General features: G+C 48.0%; 1 long non-coding RNA gene across 1 annotated transcript in view; it reads right to left on the bottom strand.

Annotated features, from left to right (window-relative positions):
- Positions 1 to 1,082: 1,082 nt before the first annotated feature.
- LOC141097587 (uncharacterized) overlaps positions 1,083 to 20,820 on the bottom strand; it is a 73,922-nt gene continuing 54,184 nt past the window's right edge. Inside the window, exons 3-4 of the long non-coding RNA XR_012234005.1 lie at positions 7,304 to 7,347; positions 1,083 to 1,347 (exon numbers count right to left, since the gene is read on the bottom strand). This is a non-coding gene — a long non-coding RNA (uncharacterized lncRNA). The remainder of the gene's footprint in view (positions 1,348 to 7,303; positions 7,348 to 20,820) is intronic.

Below are 20,820 nucleotides of genomic sequence, written 5' to 3' on the forward strand. Positions count from 1 at the left end.
CAGGTCATGTTTTCAGGATTTCCATAGTGTTACACATCTGAGAGAATTCCTGATGCCTTGATAATACTTCCATCACCTGTGAAATGCTAAGGAAATCCTGAAAACATGACCTGTTGGGGTCCGCGAGGACTGGAGTTTGGGAACCACTGCTGTAGAGAGACAAAGATCAGCCTCTAGTTCCTGTAAAGAGACAAATACCTGCCTCCACTTCCAGTAGAGAAACAAAGATTAGCCCCACTATCTGTAGAAAGACGTATACCAGCCCCCGCTTCCTGTAAAGAGATAAAGTCCCGCCCCAACTTCCTGTAGAGAGACAAAGACCAACCCCTTTGTTTTGTAGATGGATAAAGATCCAACTCCACTTAAAGCGCTAAAGACCAACCCCCCACTTCCAATAGAGAGTCAAAGACACACCACTACTTACAGTAGAAAAAAAAGACACCCACTGACTGTCAACAGACAAATATCAATTCCTACAAATAAAAACCCTCCATTCCTTCCTTTAAGAGAGAGATAAAGACCCTCCCCCGTATCCTATTTGCGAGATAAAATCGAACCTACTTTCTGTAAAAAGGCAACAACTCACCCCCATTTCTTTTAGGGAGATAAAGATGCCCCCAACTTCTTGTTGAGAGACAGACCTGTCCCTACTTCCTGTAGAGTGAGAAAGACCCATCCCCACTTCCTGTAAAGAGACAAAGACCCACCTCCACTTCTTGTAGAGTTAAAAAAAGACCCACCTCCACTTCCTGTACAAAGGAAGAAACTTACTCCACTTTCTGTAGTGAGACATCTCTACTTCTGTAGTCAAAAACCAGCCCCCACTTAAGAAAGAAAAAGACCCATTCTTAATTCCTGCAGGTAGACAAAGACCCAACCCCACATTCTGTAGGTAGACAAAGACCCAACCCAACATTCTGTAGGTAGACAAAGACACCACCCCACATTCTGTAGGTAGACAAAGACACCACCCCACTTTCTGTAGGTAGACAAAGACACCACCCCACATTCTGTAGGTAGACAAAGACACAACCCTACTTCTTATTCTTTATTACAATTTACAACAGGCAGTGACAGCAAGATGGACGTAAGGGAGAAGCCTAGTGGCTGGAACATTGTAGGGATTTTTTAGGATGAAAATGTAATTTTGGTAAAATTTTGTTAGTCTTTTCATTAGTCATCACATGAGGCAAAGTTAGTTGAGGAGGCAATGACCATTTAAGGGGACTCATTCCATCCGGCTGCTATTCCTTCCAAGGACAAGGGAATAAGCCAATGCCAGACACCTATGCTGGTGGCTTGTCTTCCCTGAGTTCAGTATGCTCGATCCTTCTCCATTGGTTCCATCTGTTAGGAGAGAGTTGGACAGCACAACTCATAATATTTTACGATGGTCTTGTCAAAATCAGAAAGTTTACCGCACTCTTCTCTAAAGTGCATAGAGGCCATAGACCCGCCATAACTTAGCATTCATGATATATTTTGGCTTACAGGACTCCCCTTTAACATAGTTATGTGAAACTTATAATAAAATCAAAACAATTATTATGAATTTACCAGTCTCAACTGATTAGAATAATGACACAATCACTTCCTTCAGCCGCTATCAGCGGTGGAAGAATAGGTATCAGCACGTTGTGTTAGCCCATTGTCCGCTCAGGTGATAACATGTTTATATAAGGCTGAGCAAACACTTAGCCCAGAGATTACCAGGCCGAGGTAGACGCCACTCATGTCTAATCTCCATGCTATGGAGACAGGATGGGAAGGAGAAGGAGTCATATATTAGTGACTTTACTCTTATCCTATCACTTCATTAATGTTCAATCTTCAGGTTCATGACAAAGGTGATTTCATCGTTCACAGACAATTCTTAAGATACATATAAAGACACCTTTTGCTGGAAAGAAAAAAATCAGCATTTTTGCTAAATTAAAAGAAAAGGGGTTTTACAGGACATTAATACTGATGATCATTCCCCACGATAAGTCATCAATATGAGGTTGATGGATTTCCAACTCCGAATGAAGGGCATCTTCTTTATGTTCTCGGCACCTCCTCAGTCCCTACAGCTGTCATCCTCTTGGTTTGTCTGATGTAAATGATGTATATTACATCAACCACAGTGTGAAACTTATTGAATCTTGTACCTGCACAGTTGAAGCGCAGGCCTTTGAAGGCGCTCCATGCTCTGCCCTACTAAGGTTCACGGCAATCTGTGGATGGTGTAGGACGCTTCATCCACATCATTCAAGCCAGGAGGTCGGCAGCTTCAGGAGTTGAAGAGACGCCAGGAAAATAAAAAAGGCGCCCATCAGACCAGACAGCACCGAATGCCGGAAGTGTGTAAAGTATTTTTTGGCCTATGCATTAAGAGTTAGGATCTTACTTCCAGGTCGATGGACTGCGGTTATAGAGTAGTTAAAGATGGAGGCTTTAGTTTAAATGGGAAAATCTGGTGACAGATTCCCTTTAAAGTCCCAGAAAAACTCCTTCAATTGTGCAATAACTAAAGGGTTATTCCCCAAAAAATGTTATCTGATCCATATCCCCACAAGATAGGTGAATGGTAACATCATGCTGATTCAACTGCAGGAACTCCCAGCGATCATGAAATCGGGGCTACGGAACTTCGAAAACAGGGCTCTGTAGTACCGACCACAATGAAGAAGAGCTGCACATGTGCACCCTTTACATTATTCATTGTCTATGGGACTGCTGAGAACAGCACTCAACTATTTCCTTCAGTTCTTTAGACAACGAATGGAGCGAAGGCTGAACACTAGCACCTCTACTCCATTCTGGACAAAGCGGCAAGTTCCAGAGCCCTGTTCTCAGGGTCATTGGGGTTCTGATCCCTGGTATATGGGATAAAATGAGCTGAGCAATTTCTAATGCTTGGATGCTCGTTTTGAGTAATGAGTATACTGGGGGTCAATGGAAAATCCCAGCATTTTTCAGTCAGACCCTACAAGGAGGACTGGGGGGCAGTGAAAATGTTGAAATGGATGTAAAATGTGCTGAATGGAAGAACAACATGGGGAAGGCCCCTGGAAACATCTCTGACTCCCAGATCGCTTCTGAGAACAATGGTGTCACAATTTTACTTAACTTTAAGGACTGACAATAAAACATTCAAAATCGACAAGAAATTGGAGTTTACAGGAGAAAAAAATGTTAAACATTTTTTCCTATAAAACTACTTCTATTTAAGACTAAATTTAGAAAGGATTAAAAAAATATATAAATTGAATAAACCAAAGTTGGATTTTTTATTAAAGTTTTTGGAAATTTCAGTGTAATTTGTGAAGAAAGCAAGAAGTGCCTAAATTAGGGACTCAGAGGGACTCAGATACACCCTGTATTGGATGTAAATGAGGGCCTCATACACATTATGCTCACACTGTGGTAGTCCTAGACTTATAAAGGCTATGCACAAGCGCATAGCCTGCTAATAATTTCAAGCAGGGTCATCCATACACTCTTGAAGACAGCAACTGGAGTGCTTCATTCAAATATTGTGAACAAAGTGTAGTTAGGGTACTTCTGCACTCATAAAGGCTTTGTACAAAGTGCAAAGCCAGGAAAAAATTATAAGTAGGGTCATTCAGTCATCCATAGACCCTAAAAGGCAACAACTTGCGGGACCCATTCAAATATTAAACATTAAAAACACTTTATGTGCTGCCATCATTTGGTTCTGTGGAAGAGTGAGGTCTAATCCAGGCTTTGTTCATTTGTTACAGAATGAGCCTGTCAGCACTTTCTGTTGACAGGCGAAAGTGCCTGTGTGTTATGATCTTCTCGGCAGCACTAGAAACCCGCTCAGGCAAGATGCTAGCAACAGGGCAACACAACACCTCCAAGACATAGAGGGATAGCTCATGCCAGGTGTTCTGCTTTGAGACCCAGTAGCTGAAGGTCGCATAGGAATTAGGGAGCACACTGGTTTTGTCAGCCAGGTATTGTATGACCATTTTTGAAAACTTTTCCCTCCTTGTCTAGAATACCCGGTCATCAGAGCATGGACCCTGGGAGGGAGTAATTCAATTGGCCTAAGTCTTTGACAATGTACCCCTGTCTCTGCTGTTTCTCCTCCTTTATTGAGCAAGGAAACTTGCCCCTTGCCACTAGCATTGTCTGATGGGAATTTTTTCAACATATTTTCCATAATGGCCTTCTGGTATAGCATCATTTTAGTAGACCTCTCCATCTCAGGATCAAGAGATGCAAGGTTTTCCTTGTAGTGCTCATCTAGCAGGATGAACAACCAGTACTCTTTTTTGGCCAAGATGAAAGTAATGCTAGGGTCACAGGAAAGGCACCAGTACATACAGTCTTCCATATGTGCCAAGTTCCCTACAGCCAACCCTTCTCTGTCTCCACCATGATTATTACTACCCATTTCCTCCTCCTCCTCTTCCTCCCCATTCCCCCTCCTCAGCGTAACCATGTAGGAGACACAGGATGAAGCGTGTGTGGTTATTATCCTCTTTTGAGCTATCAGCCAGCTCTTGTTGCTCATTCTCTTCCTCAGCCTCCACCTCCTCATTGCTGTTGCTGTGCTTGGTAGTATCTCCCTGTATCATGTCTTCCACTGTCTCCATATGGTCCGAATGCCAAGCTTCATGTTTAATTGTCAGCAGAGACTGTTTAAGTAAGCACAGAAGTGGGATCATTGCGCTAATGATGGCGTTATCGCCGCTCACCATCTTTGTGGAGTCCTCAAAGTCTTGGAGAACTGCCAAGTTTCAGGCATCCATACCCGCTCTTCGTTTGTTATGTGTGGAGGCTCACCAGAATACCGACGGGCGTGTTGGAGCCCATACTCAACAACTGGACTCTGTTGATCACAAAGCCTTTCCAACATATGCACTGTGGAGTTCCAGTACGTGGGCATGTCGCACACCAGCCGGTGAGCTTGCACTTGCATACGCTGCTGCAGCAATGCCAGAGCTGCGGCAGCTGTAGCTGACTTGCAGAAATAGGCGCTGACAAGGCGTACCTCGACCAGAAGCTCTGGCAAATCTGGGTAGGTTTCCAGAAACTGCTGAACTACCAAGTTGAGCAAGTGGGCCAAACATGGTAAGTGTGTGATCTTGCGAAGCTTCACTGCCACCACACGGTTGCGGCCATTATCACACATGACCATGCCTGGTTGGAGGTTCAGCAGCCAGAGTTCTGTCTGCTGTGGTGTATGTTTTGTCTGCTGGACAAATTAGTTTCAGCAGAGCCTATTGCCGCTTCGCTGAGGCAGTGCTGCAGCTTTAGGCCTCCGGCTGATGTGGACGAGATTAACGATGTAATAATAACTGCTGTAAACTGTATGGCGACTAATTGCATCCAGAAAAAATTTTGGAATGTAAATATTTTGAAAGCGTAGTTGTACTATTACACTCATAAAGGCTTGCATGGATGACAAAATCAATTCAGAGAAATTCTTCAATGCTTTTTTGGAGTGTTATATAACAACGAAATGTACCACAAAGCACGTAATACTCTATGGGTGAGTAACTGAATCCAGAAAAATGTTTCAACGCTTTTTAGGAAATGTTCCACAGAGCAAGTAATAGTATATGGATGAGTAATTGAATACAGAAAAAATTTTCAACGCTTTTGTGGAATGTTACGTAACACTGATATCTGCCACAAAGCACTTAAATACTCTATGAGTGAGTAATTGAATCCATAAAATATTTCAACTTTTTTGGAAGTGTTATATAACTCTGAAATGCACCGCAAAGCACGCAATACTCTATGGATGAGTAATTGAATCCAGAAAAAATTTTCAATGCTTTTCCGAAATGTACCACAGAGCACGTAATTGATGAGTACCTGCATAGAGAGCGTTTTTTAAATGCTTTTTTTGTAGACTGTATTCATCCACTCTTCCTGCTCCTGCATCTCTCTCCCTCTCTAGGCTAAATGCATAATGTATCTTATATGAACAGGAAGGCACAAAATTAGCCCTTGCGAGGTCTACTAGTATGATGGTTCAGATTCAGCATCAGTATCAACACTACATGATTCTGATTTGTTAAACTATGCACACACATGCCTGGACAATTATTCTCTCCCTAGAAGAAGAACTGTCACAGAGCCGTGCAATGACATCACTGTGTCGAGCCTGGAGGCGCCTGTCCTTTCATAACCCCTGATGTCATACAGCCAGAAAAATCACAGTAATGCCACTACCAAGATGGATATGGCATTATAGTGACTTGCAGCCAATCTCTGCATGCTAATTGGCTGTGAAACAGGCGCTAAACATGTGAGGCGGGGATTCGAGTTTGAAATCGAGCACCGGCTAATGCTTGCCGAGTGCCTAGCACATTCGAGCACACAGATACTCAAGTGATATCCGAGTATCAATGAGCACATTCGCTCATCCCTATTAATTACCCTTTTAAGATCTAATTATAATCATGATTCAATCCTAAAAGAGACAAATCTATCAAGAGTCGATGTGTTCCAGAAGCAATCTGTTCCAGCCTATGGAACTATGTATCACTGGTTGGAGTATTACTCCCCTCACCTAGCTCCCATGATGACCTCTTGTGAGTTGCTGCAGGTCTCTGGCTATACTAGGACACTGGACATTTCATCTTTCGATCCCATGTTCAGTTACAGCTCTGATGGATCATCTGACCATGACTCTCTGGTCCACCACAACTGGCAATGTTGCGTGAAAACACTAATAACAGTCAACTGGCTATTCCTCTCCTGAAGAGCAAACTATTAACCTTCTCTTGCTCCTGTTCATTGTGACTTTTAACATGACTTGACTCCTAGTTTGATCCTGACCTTGACCTCAGCAATGGTTCCTCGATAGTCCTCCTGGCTCTTCATTTTGGCTCCATTCCTGACTACACTCCTGTCTCATCCTCAAGCTGTGATGGGTTGTAATAATGTAATGGTAAAATAGGACCAATCTATTAAACCATCTCTTGAGAGGGGACATGTCACCCTCATATTGAAGTTTGAAGCATGGCTTCATCATAAATGGAAGGGAAAAATAGCTAGCATTCCAAACACTTCACATGACCCTGTTCAGTTATGACCCCCTGCTGTGAACTGAATTGAAGTAGGTTACGTAACAGACTGGGAGGTGACACTTTTAGCAACTGTGGAGGAAAGTCTTCCTCTGTTCAAAAGAAACACAGACCAACGATATCAAATGCTCTGGCAACCAAGTCCTATTATGAATATATAGGGGTATTTTGTGACAGTTGTAGGTCCTATAGTCATGGGAGACATATTTTTGTCTTCATTACTAAATGGCGAATGTAACGCATTTACTTACATTTCTGTGCGGTCTGGGCATCAGCCCCGAATTAATGTCGGTACCTATGGATAATATATGCAATTATTCCTATGTATCGAAAGCTAAAATCATTATAGGAAATATAACATTAATATCTCCCACCTAGGACCGCTAGGGGATAGATATCCTGAAGCTCGGGGATTTTTCTATTTTTTGGGACCTGACCCGCATCCCATTGACCAGCCACATCTAAGGTCACAAAAAGGAGGTATATTGGAGTGATTCTTATCTGATAAAAACAGATTCTGATTATTATCATAGTTCAGTAGTGTGAGATATAACTTTCTGTAGGACTGCACTATTTTCCAATAGGAGAGCTTCATTTCCATGACATTAGGTTTAGTAATTTTTTTTATTTATTTTTATTTTATTTTTACCCCCTTTTATTTTATGCTATTTTACAGTATGCATTGTTCTGTTTTGTCCCCTTTTGTAATATCTTTTGTATATTTTTTATAAACACTACCTACTTTTAGAGCTAAATCTATAAAATATAATAGCGTCATTCCTCTTACTCTATAAAGTGCGTCCCTGAAGCTTCATAAGGTCATACGCTACCAATCACAGGTGTCTAATTGGCATGTATAAATGAATGGCAGTGACTGCTAGGATTTCTTGGGTTATCGCGGAGCTTGATGGTGACCATACTGAAGTATATATATAGTCCATGAGTTGGAATCGGATATTTATATACTATATGTTCACTGTAAAGTGCCGAATAACCTGCCCAGTAGCAAAAACAACCTTGGCCTCGTCCATCAATCGTCAGTCAATTACGTAATTATCCTGACAACTGGAGACAGCTGACTGCTTGTTCGTGACAAATTTGTGGCAGCGGTGGGATATCTACAGGATCCCCCAGCTGTCCCCTGACATGGATAGATAATAATAGTTCACATGTAAGTGGTTGATAGGGATGGAATTCCCCTTTCAAATATATAAAATCCTGTGACCGTCCATGGTAAAGTCATTTCCTTTTCAGGTAGTAATGCAGATATACACAAGAGACAATTCAAGAATAGCCTTACTCATGAAGAGGCAACATGCTTGATAGTTACAACATTTTCACAAGAGACAATGGTTTCATATCAGCAAAGGTAAGAGTAGGGAAAGAGAAGAAACCCCCTCCCAAAAACTTTATAGTGCTGATATGTGTTATATTGCTGAATTTTCCATATATTGAAGTTTAATTAATTTGTTTAATGTGTGATTAATGCCCCTGTATGCACTTGCATTCGGAAAGTGAAACTAACAGCATAGATGCAGGGCACAGCAAAGTTACAGTTAGCCTGCCCTGTAGATAGGAGAGAGTTTCTGGATTATTTTCTGTTACTAGTGAGTGGTGAAGCAAAGCTAGTCACAGGTACGGTGGCTGAATAGGTCAGAAAAAGGATTTGTGTGCAAGGAAGAAATATTATGAGATAGCAAGCCCCGTAACGGTACCGGATAATGGGGCAGTCTGGATCCTAATACGGCCAGAACACCCAGATAATAGGAAGTGGAAAAGACAAGGAAGGAGCAGTACACCTAGGGGCCCAAAGAGGAAGAGCTGTGGGTTCTAGGTAATCCTAAGACAGCATAGGTGAAGTGGGGTAGATGAGGAAACGTGTAGGCTTGGCCTGGGAGTCTTAGTGAGAAAATAATGGACTTGCTAGGCCGGAGCATGAGTACCACACTGAAGTGGGTTGTCATCAGTGGAAGGACAGATAGAAAGAATGGAGTGTGTAAGTCAGGCATGCCGTATTCCTGAAATGTTGCTGCTAACAAGTGTTGTGCCATCATATGACACTCTTAAGTCTGTACCGCTCTGTAAAACCTACTGTACATCGGTTTCACCAGTCTCAACAGTAGAGTTCACTTTATTTTTATGAAATGGGGTGAATCCTTTGTGGCACCCCAGGAGTCCGGTTGCCACAGTGGCATTGCCTACCTCACAGGAGGTGATGATATGCCTGGAAGCAAGGAAGAGTCCCTTAGCCAGGTAATACCAACATCCAACACTTTTCCTACTCCACAGCCCCCATTATTTCGCCATCAATGCCGTAAATACCAGGAGCAGCCTGGTTACCGCAGTACTCAGGGGAGTCGCACACCCTGAGTGAATTCAAGGAGAGACTATGTAGCTTGTTTGAAGTGTACCCCCTATCTGAAAATCAAAAAGTCAGCATCCTGACTGGCCAGTTAACTAGTGCGGCCCAGAGGGAAGTAAAGTCCTGGATGGACACTAATAAAGGAACTGTCAAGCAAATCTTGGCCAGGCTGAAGGACACCTTTGACACACGCACTGCAGCAGAGATAAAAATGAGATTCTTTGGGTGCAAACAAAAGGTGAAGGACAGTATACGGGACTATGCCCTTAACCTTCAGGAAGAGCTACGGGCCATAAAGCAGGTTGACCCTGACACCGTGCAAGATGAAGATAGATTGCTAACGGAGCAGTTTATAGAGGGACTCCTGTCTAACAATCAAAGGACACAGCTGCGCATAATGGCCCTACAAAATCCTGAACTGGACTTTGCACACTTTAAGGATAGGGCCATCCGGGTGCTGCATGAACCAAATCCTAGCGGTACAGTGCCCCCTAGGCGCCCAGCCATTACATATCAGCAGGAGGCAGCATCCTTTTCCTGGGCCCCTATTGAGGCTGACACTCCAACCAAAGAAAATGACTCTGCTGCAGACCTACGTCTCCAGGTCCAAGAGCTGACCAAAAGTGTGGCTGCACTTACTAAAACAGTGCAGACCATGCAAGTGGCCCCAAAGAAGAAGATCCAACAGATGACGTCTTGTGGTGATGGCAGAGGAGAATCCCACCAACCAGAGGAAGAGACAGCGATCATTATGACGAGGAAGGACAGCCCATCTGTCGCCGCCTCAACAAGGTGGGGCACATCGCAAGATCATGTAATTTAAATGAGCAACCCATGGGGCAGAGGGCCAACCCCCAGGAGTGAGACAGCCAGGCCCACAAAGTTGTCGAGACATTAAAGAGTGGTACCGGCCTGTACCTCCAGCACACTATCAACGTGCCAAGGAAATGTTACGGGAGATGAAGGAGGCTGGGGTAATCAGAGATAGTTGTAGCCCCTGGGCAGCTCCACTAGTCCTTGTTAAAAAGAAAGATGGTACCATGAGAATGTGTGCTGACTACAGGCTGTGGTGTAGTAACCACTGTGTCCACTAGGGGGCACTGTGTGGATGTCCCAGGAGAAGGGATGAATGGCAGAATACTGAATAGCCATTATGTATCTCAAAGTGGGTGGCTTTGAGATGGAGACTTATGTGTTGATCAGCAGTGATACTGCTGAGGTGCTGCTTTAACGTGACAGGGAAAAGTCTCCAGGTAACTAGGGAGATGGGCGGGCCAGTTACCTACAAACCCACCCAGGGGGTGTGTTTAAAGAACACTGTTGTAAAGAGTGTGAGTGGTTGAAGGACCTGTGATGAGGTCATAGTCATGTGACCCGGTGGGCGTGGCTATGGACCATATAATGTGGCCAGGGTAGGTCACATGAGGTGAATGCTGGGACCCGATTGGTCCAGTGTGGAAGGTCCCGCTGATATGGAGCTTCCTGGCTAACAGCCTGTGAAGTGGCTGTGGTGAATGGCTGCACATGTCTGAGAGTTCCCAGGGGAGGGAATGAACGTCTGCAGTAAGCTAAAGGAACCATGAGGAAACCCGGAAGTGGGTGAGATAAGTGAGGCTAAGAGAGCCTGTATGCTGTGCATGCATAACCTGTATGACTACAGAGTAACAGAGCTGAACTCTGTCACAGACGCTATGCTGTTAAGCGAACTTTAAACCGCATGGACTATGCTTAGTTTATGGAAAATCTGTGCCGGATCTGATTTTGTGGCTGCTGAGCGAGTATCCCCTACCAGAATGACAGCGCTACCTCACAATTGGTTGAGAATGCGGGCAGTGTTGTAGCCTTGTTGCTAGGAGCAACGGAAGAGAACTGCAAAGTTTGGTTGCTAAGGGCAACGGTTTCCAAAAACGCATGTTGCAGTGCTGGCAACGCTGAGCCAGGAAGGCTGACGGTTGGGGAAGCCACTGCCCGGCTGTGGTTCTGGAACCGTGGGGCGGCCTAGTGAGTAAGGCACTGTCCGGATTGATGAGCCCAGTGCGGCTGTTTCCCCAGGAGAAAGAGACTTATAGGATACCTCTGCAGTAGAGGGGTCCGAGAACCTGTGCGGCCAGCAGGTGACGGTCGTGAAAACCGTGTTGTACTGACCGGGGTCAGTGAGAAAGAGACTGGTGATTGCTATAGGGTGCCTCTGTGGAGAAGAGGTATCCGAGGACCTGTGTGGCCAACACAGGTGACGGACGGGTGTTCGTGTTGTACTGACCTGGGTCAGTGTGAAAGACTGTGTACCTGGAGGGTTCAGTGAGCAAGGTCCTGGACGGTCAGTGTTGGGAGGTTCTGGGAGAAGAATTGGATCCCTGGAGCACGTGGTATGACCTTGGACCTGGTGAGGCGTGAGTGTTGGGCAGTCTCAGGAAGAGATGAATGTCCTGAAGAGCACCCTCTAAGCCCCTGGACCTGGTGAGGCCGGTGTGCTGAGAAACCATGGGAGGTGGGCTGCTCCCTGAATAGCACCCGGTGCGCCCTGTGTGTTGGACGTTCTCAGGCAGAGCCGGAACGTCCTGAATAGCACACAGACAGGACACGTGAGTTTTGTGTGGTGTGTTGGTGTGGCCAGTGTGTTGGGAAACCCTGGGAGGAGGGTCGCTCCCTGAATAGCACCCGGTGCGCCCTGTGTGTTGGACGGTCTCAGGCGGAGACAGAATGTCCTGAATAGCACACAGAAAGGACATGTGAGTTTTTTGTGTGGTGTTTTTTTTCTTTTCTCAACTCAGCCTGCAGTAGCTCAGTGGAAGTCAAGAAGGTGACAAGCGGCTTCTTGTAACTCGGCGGGGTTACGAAGGGGACAAGCGGCTTCCGGTACGAAGAGGACACCAGCCGCTGTGTGTGAACAGCAGCCGGTGGTGTCGGTGATCGGTGACAGCAGGAGCTGTGGTGGTGCCAGCAAGGACTTGTGTGGTATCGTTAAAAGACATAAACTGTGTTGTGTGAACTGTGGTCTGAGAAGACCGGTATAACGGACATGGGGAAATCCCGAAAGGGGGTGGTGGCCCAAATCGGGGTGGTAGCCCAAAAGGGGGTGGAGTCCCAGAAGGGGGCAGTGACCCAAATCAGGGTGGTAGCCCAAAAGGGGGTGGAGTCCCAGAAGGGGCGGTGACCCAAATTGGGGTGGTAACCCAAAAAGGGGTGGAGTCCCGGGAGGGGGCGACGACCCAAATTGGGGTGGTTCAGGAAATGGCAGCACTGGTTGCCTCAGTGGGTAGGTCTGGGGAACCGCAGTGTGTGTGTTTGAGTTTTGAGGAGTGCGGTATGTATTTTCTGGATAATGATGGGCCACAGGTGTGTACCGTGATGCTGCATCGGGAAGGAGTCTTTGGTAGACTGGACTCAGTCAGGTGACTCTGACAGGAACTCTGCTCGTTTTATCTCTCACCGAGAAAAACGCCAGGGTTCGCTGTAAACATGGGGTCACGGTGAACTATGCAGTAGACCGAGTAATGTTCGAGGGGACCAAAGGTGGTGCGTGCCAAGGGGGCGGGATACCATGGGACTTAGTCTATGCCTTGGAGGGGGCCGGGACTTTGTGTTGTTTAATGATGTATGGTCGAATGAGGGAGACGTTTCCACTGTTGGATTAACAGACGTTGAGATGGTGACGCCTCCTAAAGTGGACAGGTCAGAAGTAGAAGTGACCGGGAAAAGAAGTACATCTGCCCAACTGACGGACCTGACGTCTCGTGACAAGACAGATGGTGGGCTGGTAGATGAGGTGACTGGAGTGGACACACGGTCAGAGGGTAACTGGAGGGTTGACTCGGATGATCGGCGTGACTCAGACTAGATGACCTAGAGAAAGAAGTATTTGAGCTCAAAGGTCACCTGGCATCGTGGCAAGGTCTGAATAAGTCCCTCAGAGAAGAGGTAGGAGTACTAACAGAAACTGTAAGAGGTCTTCTTCGGGAGAAGAAGTGGGACGAAGACTTACAGCGGCCAGGCCTGAATGAGGAACAGTGTGAAGACAAAAAGAAACTGAAAAGTATGGAAGCAGAGGTGATTCGTTTGCAGACTGAGCTTGCTGCTGCAGAGTGTGCTAAAAGACAAGCACAGCAGGAAAGAGATGAACTGGCTGATGTGATTGCCAACAACAGAGGTGAAGGTGCTCTGGCTTTGGAAGAAAAGAGGCGGTTAGAGTCTCGCATTGTTCAGCTTGAAGAAGAAGTGGAGGAAGAACACGGCAACGTTGAATTAGCCAATGACAAGCTGAGAAAGGCCACACTTCAGGTTGACCAGATGAATGCTGATCTGAAGACAGAACGTAGTAATGCTCAGAAGAATGAGAGTGCCTGTCAGCAATTAGTTCGCCAGAATAAGAACTTAGAAGCAAAGGTTGCACTACTGGAGGAACAGCTTGATGCAGAAATTAAAGTGCGACAATCTGCTAGCAAACAAGTACGTCGTACGGAGAAAAAACTGAAGGTTGCACTAAGGCAAATGGATGATGAAAGGCGTAATTCTGAGCAGTACAAAGGCCTGGCAGAGGGAAATGATGTGCGTCTGAAACAGTTGAAATGCCAGGTGGAAGAAGCAGAGAAAGAGGTTCAACGTGCCAATACATTGCACCGTAGGTTACAGTGTGAACTGGAGGTTGCTACGGAGACAGCAGATGCAAAGAACTGTGAGGTTAATGCACTGAAAAGTAAACATAGATGTGGTGGGGTACCATTTTTTACAAGACGCTTAGATAGAGAAAGGATGGTGACTAACCAGTGTCTGACGACGCAGGCAGACCGTGACTGGGGGATCAAAGCCAATGACCGATATTCTGACCGCTGGAGGCGGGGGAGGTCTAACGTAGGAATGAGGCCGTATGGATGGAGACGGTTCTCTCGACCTGTGGGGCAATGTGTAGTGAGTGCCCCGTCACGAGACCCTGGTGTAATGTGTGTTCAACCCCACAAGTTTGAACAGAGGGGGGAGGTATGTGGTGTAGTAACCACTGTGTCCTCTAGGGGGCGCTGTGTGGATGTCCCAGGAGAAAGGATGAATGGCAGAATACTGAATGGCCATTATGTATCTCAAAGTGGGTGGCTTTGAGATGGAGACTTATGTGTTGATCAGCAGTGATACTGCTGAGGTGCTGCTTTAATGTGACAGGGAGAAGTCTCCAGGTAACTAGGGAGATGGGCGGGCCAGTTACCTACAAACCCACCCAGGGGGTGTGTTTAAAGAACATTGTTGTAAAGAGTGTGAGTGGTTGAAGGACCTGTGATGAGGTCATAGTCATAATATAATCAAAAAATTTTTGGCACTCAACTCGTTGCAAAGATGAAGAATTTTTATTTGCAGTCACAAATATAGACGTTTCGGCTGTATCAACTAGCCTTCATCAGTAAACAAGACTGCTCCTATCTCTATAATTTTCTGGACATTATATTGTATGACCAATAGTAAATTAGGTGCTATTGGAGGTGATACCATCCACCATGTAAGAACTGGTATATAAACTATTAGATCTGTGACTTTGAAAAGCTCCAAAGGTTGCACCAACCAGAAGTAGGCATAAACATCCTATGGCTATGCCTGAAGGGAATTGTCCCAAAGGGGATTACTTGTGGGATTGTTAAATCCTGTGACTCATAGAAAACCCCAATTTCATGCTGTAAGAACAGCAGCTGGCTGTAGTTTCAAATGTCTTGTTGGTGGGTGGCAGCAGGACCTGTGTGAACACGGCATCCACCGCTAGTGACCTCCCTCCTGTTACTTGTGCTCCTGCAATACCCTGACCTGGAAGCACCTACGGACCAATGGCAGACCTGACAGGGCCATATCAGGCTGCTCCCCCCTGAGGGAGGCGCCTGATCGTTGTGTTTGCTAGCACACTGGGCCCTGTTTCCTCGTGTGCTCTCTGCAGTCTCGCAGTCCTGCCTTCCGTGGTCCCTGCAGTAGCCCCGCAGTCCGGTGCTCCGTGGGTCCAGCTATCTACACTCCAGTCCTGTCTCCGGTGTTCCTGCTCCACCCTGCTATCCTCACTCCAGTCCTTCAGTGCTACTCCAGTCCTGCCTCCGGTGTTCCTGCTCCATCCTGCTATCCACACTCCAGTCCTTCAGTCCTACTTCAGTCCTGCCTCCCGTGTTCCTGCTCCGTCCTGTTGTCTATGCTCCAGTCCTACAGTCCTACAGTCCTACTCCGGTCTAGTCTCCAGTGGTCCCACTCTGTTGTCTACGCTTCAGTCCTGCACTCCTACTCCAGCCCGTCCTGAGCCGCCCCTCTCAGTAATGGCTATCGTGGTACCCGAACCCCTGGGCCTGCTCCTAACGATCCCTGTATAGGGGTCGGCTCCACCTGGCAGCTCGCCCGGAGCCCCTCGGTGCCACGGTCCAGAGGGTCCACTCCTGGAGATTTGTCTCCTGACCAGCCGTGGTAACAGTACGATCAGGCCATGGACTCCGCGGGTACTACTGCTGCTACCCAGAAGGAGTTGCTCTTTTTGCGGGAGAATCAGGGACGCATTATGTCCATCATGAAGTCTATGGACACCCGTTTGTCGGCCCTGCAGGTGGCTGATCCTGGAGATGCCACTCAACTGGCCAGTCTTCAACAGGAGCTGGGTCAGCAGCGAGATACTCAAGCCCATATTCTGAGTTACATGGCCTCCATTGATAGCCGCTTGTCGGTCCTCCAGTCTGCCACTGCGATCCCGACTCATCCCCCCGTGTCTACAGCTCTCTGGGTGCCCCGCCTCGCCAAGCCGCCACGGTTTACTGGTGATCCCAATCTCTGCAGGGGGTTTTAAATCAGTGTAGCCTACATTTTGAATGGTTGCCTCAGCAATATTCCTCTGACTGGGCCAAAGTGACCTTTATTATGTCCCATCTGGAGGGAGAGGCCCTGTCTTGGCTGAATCCTCTCTGGGAACTTGACGATCCCGTTGTCTCGAGTCTTCCGGTCTTCTTGGATACTTTTCGCAGGGTTTTCGACGAGCCGGGTCGGTTAGCCTCTCTCACCGAGTCTTCTTTTTCGCACTCTCGCCTCTGAGCTCGGCTGGAACAACGTAGCTTTGGTAGGGGCATTCTGGCGCGGCCTTTCGAGCAGAATAAAGGATGAACTCGCGGGTCAGGATACCCCGACCTCCTTGGAGGACCTTATCTCGCTGGCCACCCACATTGACCTACGCTTCCAGGAGTGTGCCCGGGAGTCAGCGAGAGACAGGAGGTCCACCAGGCCAGCGTCCTTTTCCATCCGGTCTGTCAGTCCCCGTCCTGCCGGGTCCTCGTCTCCCTCCTCGGTCGAATCTATGCAGGTAGATCGCCTCAAGTTGGCCGAGTTGCGTCGGAGAGAGAGTCGGGCACAAGGTCTATGCCTCTATTGCGGAGGCTCGTCACACTTTGTCCGTATCTGTCCTGAGATACAGGGAAACTCCTCCACCTAGGTCAGGTAAGAGAGGCCTCCCTAGGTGCTAATGATTCCTCTCAACCTCTTACTATATCTGTTATTTTGGTTTCAGGGGAGAGACGTGGGTCCGAGGTGGCCTATGTGTATTTGGGCTCGGCAGGTAACTTCATCCGGCGTTAAGAGTGGAAGACGGCTTTCAACACTCGAGACGGCCATTACGAGTACCTGGTCATGCCCTTTGGTCTCTGCAATGCTCCTGCAGTGTTTCAAGAGTTCGTCAACGAGATCTTCCAGGACCTCTTGTACTCCTGTGTGGTCGTGTACTTGGACGACAACCTCGTCTTCTCTCCAGATCTCTTGTCCCACAGAAAGAGTGTCCGTTTGGTGTTACAGCGTCTTCGGGAAAATCGCCTGTATGCTAAGATAGAGAAAAATATCTCTTTGAACAGACCTCTCTGCCGTTTCTGGGATACATTATCTCTGACACTGGATTAAGGATTGATCCCGAGAAGCTGACTGCCATTCTCAAATGGCCTCCCCCTGTCGGAGTAAGGGCGATACAACGGTTTCTCGGATTCACCAATTATTACTGGCAATTCATCTCTCACTTTTCCTCATTAACCAGACCTATTTCTGCTCTCACCCGTAAAGGGACTACTCCCAATGATTGGACTCCTGAGGCGGAGGAGGCCTTTCAGACCCTAAAACGGGCTTTCTCCATGGCCCCGGTGCTGCATCGTCCCGAGAGCAACCAACCCTTTGTACTCGAAATGGACGCATCCTCGACAGGTGCTGGGGAAGTATTGTCCCAGAGATCCGCCTCCGGTCATCTGTACCCCTGTGGCTTCTTCTCTAAGGCCTTCTCTCCATCCGAGTGTAACTACTCGATCGGCGACCGGGAACTCCTGTCCATAAAGTTAGCCTTAAGCGGGAGTCACACACAGCGATCTCGCTAGCGATATCGCTGCTGAGTCACAAGTTTTGTGACGTAACAGCGATCTCACCAGCGAGATCGCTGTGTGTGACAGCGATCAGCGAGCGGCCCCCCCTGCCGGTATCGCTGATCGCTGTAAGAAACCTCTGGACATATTTTTCGTCGCTGGTCTCCCGCTGGCCAGCACGCATCGCTGCGTGTGACAGGCGGGAGACCAGTGATCAGCTGTAAAAAATAGAATTAAAATAAAAAATATTGTTATTCTCACCTTCCTACGTCCCGCGCAGCCATCCTGCCTCTCTCCACGCTCCGGTCCCAGTGATCCTTTGCACGAATGACCGCGAGACTTCGCGCTCCCGCGAGACCGTGACGTCTCGCGGTCATTCTTGGAAAGGATCACTGGGACCGGAGCGTGGAGAGAGGCAGGATGGCTGCGTGGGACGTCGGAAGGTAAGAATAACAATATTTTTTATTTTAATTCTATTTTTTACAGGGATGGCAAGCGACACCGGGCGCTCGGCATCGCTGTGCTAATCTCTGGTGAAGCTGTCTGTGTGACAGCTCACCAGCGATCACATAGCGACTTACCAGCGATCCTGACACCTTGATATCGGTGTCGGTATCACTGGTAAGTCGCTATGTGTGACTCCAGCTTTAGAAGAATGGCGTCATCTCCTGGAGGGGGCTGTCCATCCCTTTGTAATCTTCTCGGATCACAAGAATCTGGCCTATCTTCAGTCTGCCCAGAGACTCAACCCTCGTCAGGCCAGATGGTCCTTATTTTTTGCCCGATTTGACTTCGAGCTCCATTTTCGCCCCGGCAACTAGAATACCAAAGCCGACGCTCTGTCCAGGGTCTTCCAGCCACACGACACAGTGGAGGAACCTTCGCATATCATTGACCCCACTAGAATCATCACAGTGGCTCCAGTGAACTGGCTTCCTCCACATCCTGGCAAGACTCTTGTGCCTGAAAACCTCAAGCTAAAGGTCCTTCTATGGGGGCACTCCTCCAGACTGGCCAGCCATGCCGGAACTAAGAAGACCCTTGCCCTTATCACGCGTCACTACTGGTGGCCCATGCTTCACCAAGATGTGCTCGATTTCGTGGCCTCTTGTCCCTCCTGTGCAAAAAACAAAGTGCCACGATGACCTCCGTCTGGCTTGTTGCTTCCGTTGCCCGTCCCTGCGGTTCCTTGGGAAAACATTGCCGTGGATTTCATCACTGACCTACCCCGTTCTTCTGGCTGTACAGTCATCTTGGTGGTGGTGGATTGTTTCTCCAAGATGGCCCACTTCGTCCCTCTGCCCGGTCTCCCCTCGGCTCCTGAGCTGGCCAAAGTTTTCATCCATCAGATCTTCAGACTCCATGGATGATCTCAACGCATTGTGTCTGACCGAGGGGTTCAGTTCACCTCCAAGTTCTGGCGGGCACTTTGTAAGCTCATGAATGTTTCCCTCGACTTCTCCTCTGCCTACCATCCACAGTCCAATGGGCAGGTGGAGCGTACCAACCAGACGTTGACTGGGTACCTATGTCATTTCTCCAACACCCAACAGAACGACTGGGTTGACTTACTCCCCTGGGCAGAGTTCGCCTATAACTACCATGCTGGTGAGTCCTCAGCCAAGTCTCCGTTTTTCATTGTGTTTGGCAGACATCCTGGTGTTCCCCTTCTGATAACCCCTGCCTCCGAGGTACCCGCGACCAATGCCTTGTCCTCTGAATTTTCCAAGATCTGGGCTGAGACCAACACGTCACTCAAGAGGGCCGATGATCGGATGAAGAATTATGCCGACAAGAAGAGATTGGATTCCCCACCGTATCATGTTGGGGACAAAGTCTGGCTCTCGTCCAAATTTATCCGGTTGAAACTGCCTTCTTACAAGTTGGGTCCACGATACATCGGTCCGTTTGAAATTCTTGGACGTATCAACGAAGTCGCCTACAAATTGAGATTGCTTGCTTTGCTCCGGGTCCCGAATATCTTCCACGTCTCTCTCCTGAAACCTGTGGTACTGAATCGCTTCCATTCCGTGTCTGATCCTGGTTCTCAGCCGGTTGGTGCCGATGATGTCTTTGAGGTGGAGGACATCATCGCCATGAAGAAGGTTAGAGGTAGGACTCTTTTTCTTATTGACTGGAAGGGCTTTGGTCCTGAGGAAAGATCCTGGGAACCTCGGGAGAATATCAATGCTGCCCGTATCCTCAAGAGATTTTTTGCTAATCTCAGGGGAGGGAGGCTTAGGGGAGGGGTAATGTCACGCCGCCTCCGCATACTCACCCAGCCTCCGCTCCCATGCTGCAGCCTCCCGCCGCCCTACAGCCACTGCGGTCCCTTCTGACAGGCTCACGGCTGACGGGGTCTCAGCATGCAATGCGCATGCGCCATAGGCCGCGGCCGCACCTCCCTCCTGTTACTTGTGCTCCGGCAATGCCCTGACCCGAAAGCACCTACGGACCAATGGCAGACCTGACAGGGCCATATCAGGCCGCTCCCCCCTGAGGGAGGCGCCTGATCGTTGTGTTTGCTAGCACACTGGGCCCTATTTCCTCATGTGCTCTCTGCAGTCTCGCAGTCCTGCCTTCCGTGGTCCCTGCAGTAGCCCCGCAGTCCGGTGCTCCGTGGGTCCAGCTATCTGCCCTCCAGTCCTGCCTCCGGTGTTCCTGCTCCACCCTGCTATCCTCATTCCAGTCCTTCAGTCCTACTCCAGTCCTGCTTCCAGTGTTCCTGCTCCATCCTTCTATCCACACTCCAGTCCCTCAGTCCTACTCCAGTCCTGCCTCTGGTGTTCCTGCTCCATCCTGCTATCCATACTCCAGTCCTACAGTCCTACTCCAGTCCTGCCTCCCGTGTTCCTGCTCCGTCCTGTTGTCTATGCTCCAGTCTTGCAGTCCTACTCCGGTCTAGTCTCCAGTGATCCCGCTCTGTTGTCTACGCTTCAGTCCCGCACTCCTACTCCAGTCCATCCTGAGCCGCCCCTCACGGTACCGGCTATCGTGGTACCCGAACCCCTGGGCCTGCTCCTAAAGATCCCTGTATAGGGGTTGGCTCCACCTGGCAGCTCGCCCGGGCCCCTCG

Source organism: Dendrobates tinctorius, unplaced genomic scaffold (assembly GCF_039654945.1).
Source record: "Dendrobates tinctorius isolate UK_male_01 unplaced genomic scaffold, ASM3965494v1 ptg000085l, whole genome shotgun sequence".
In the NCBI taxonomy this organism is placed as follows: Eukaryota; Metazoa; Chordata; class Amphibia; order Anura; family Dendrobatidae; genus Dendrobates; species Dendrobates tinctorius.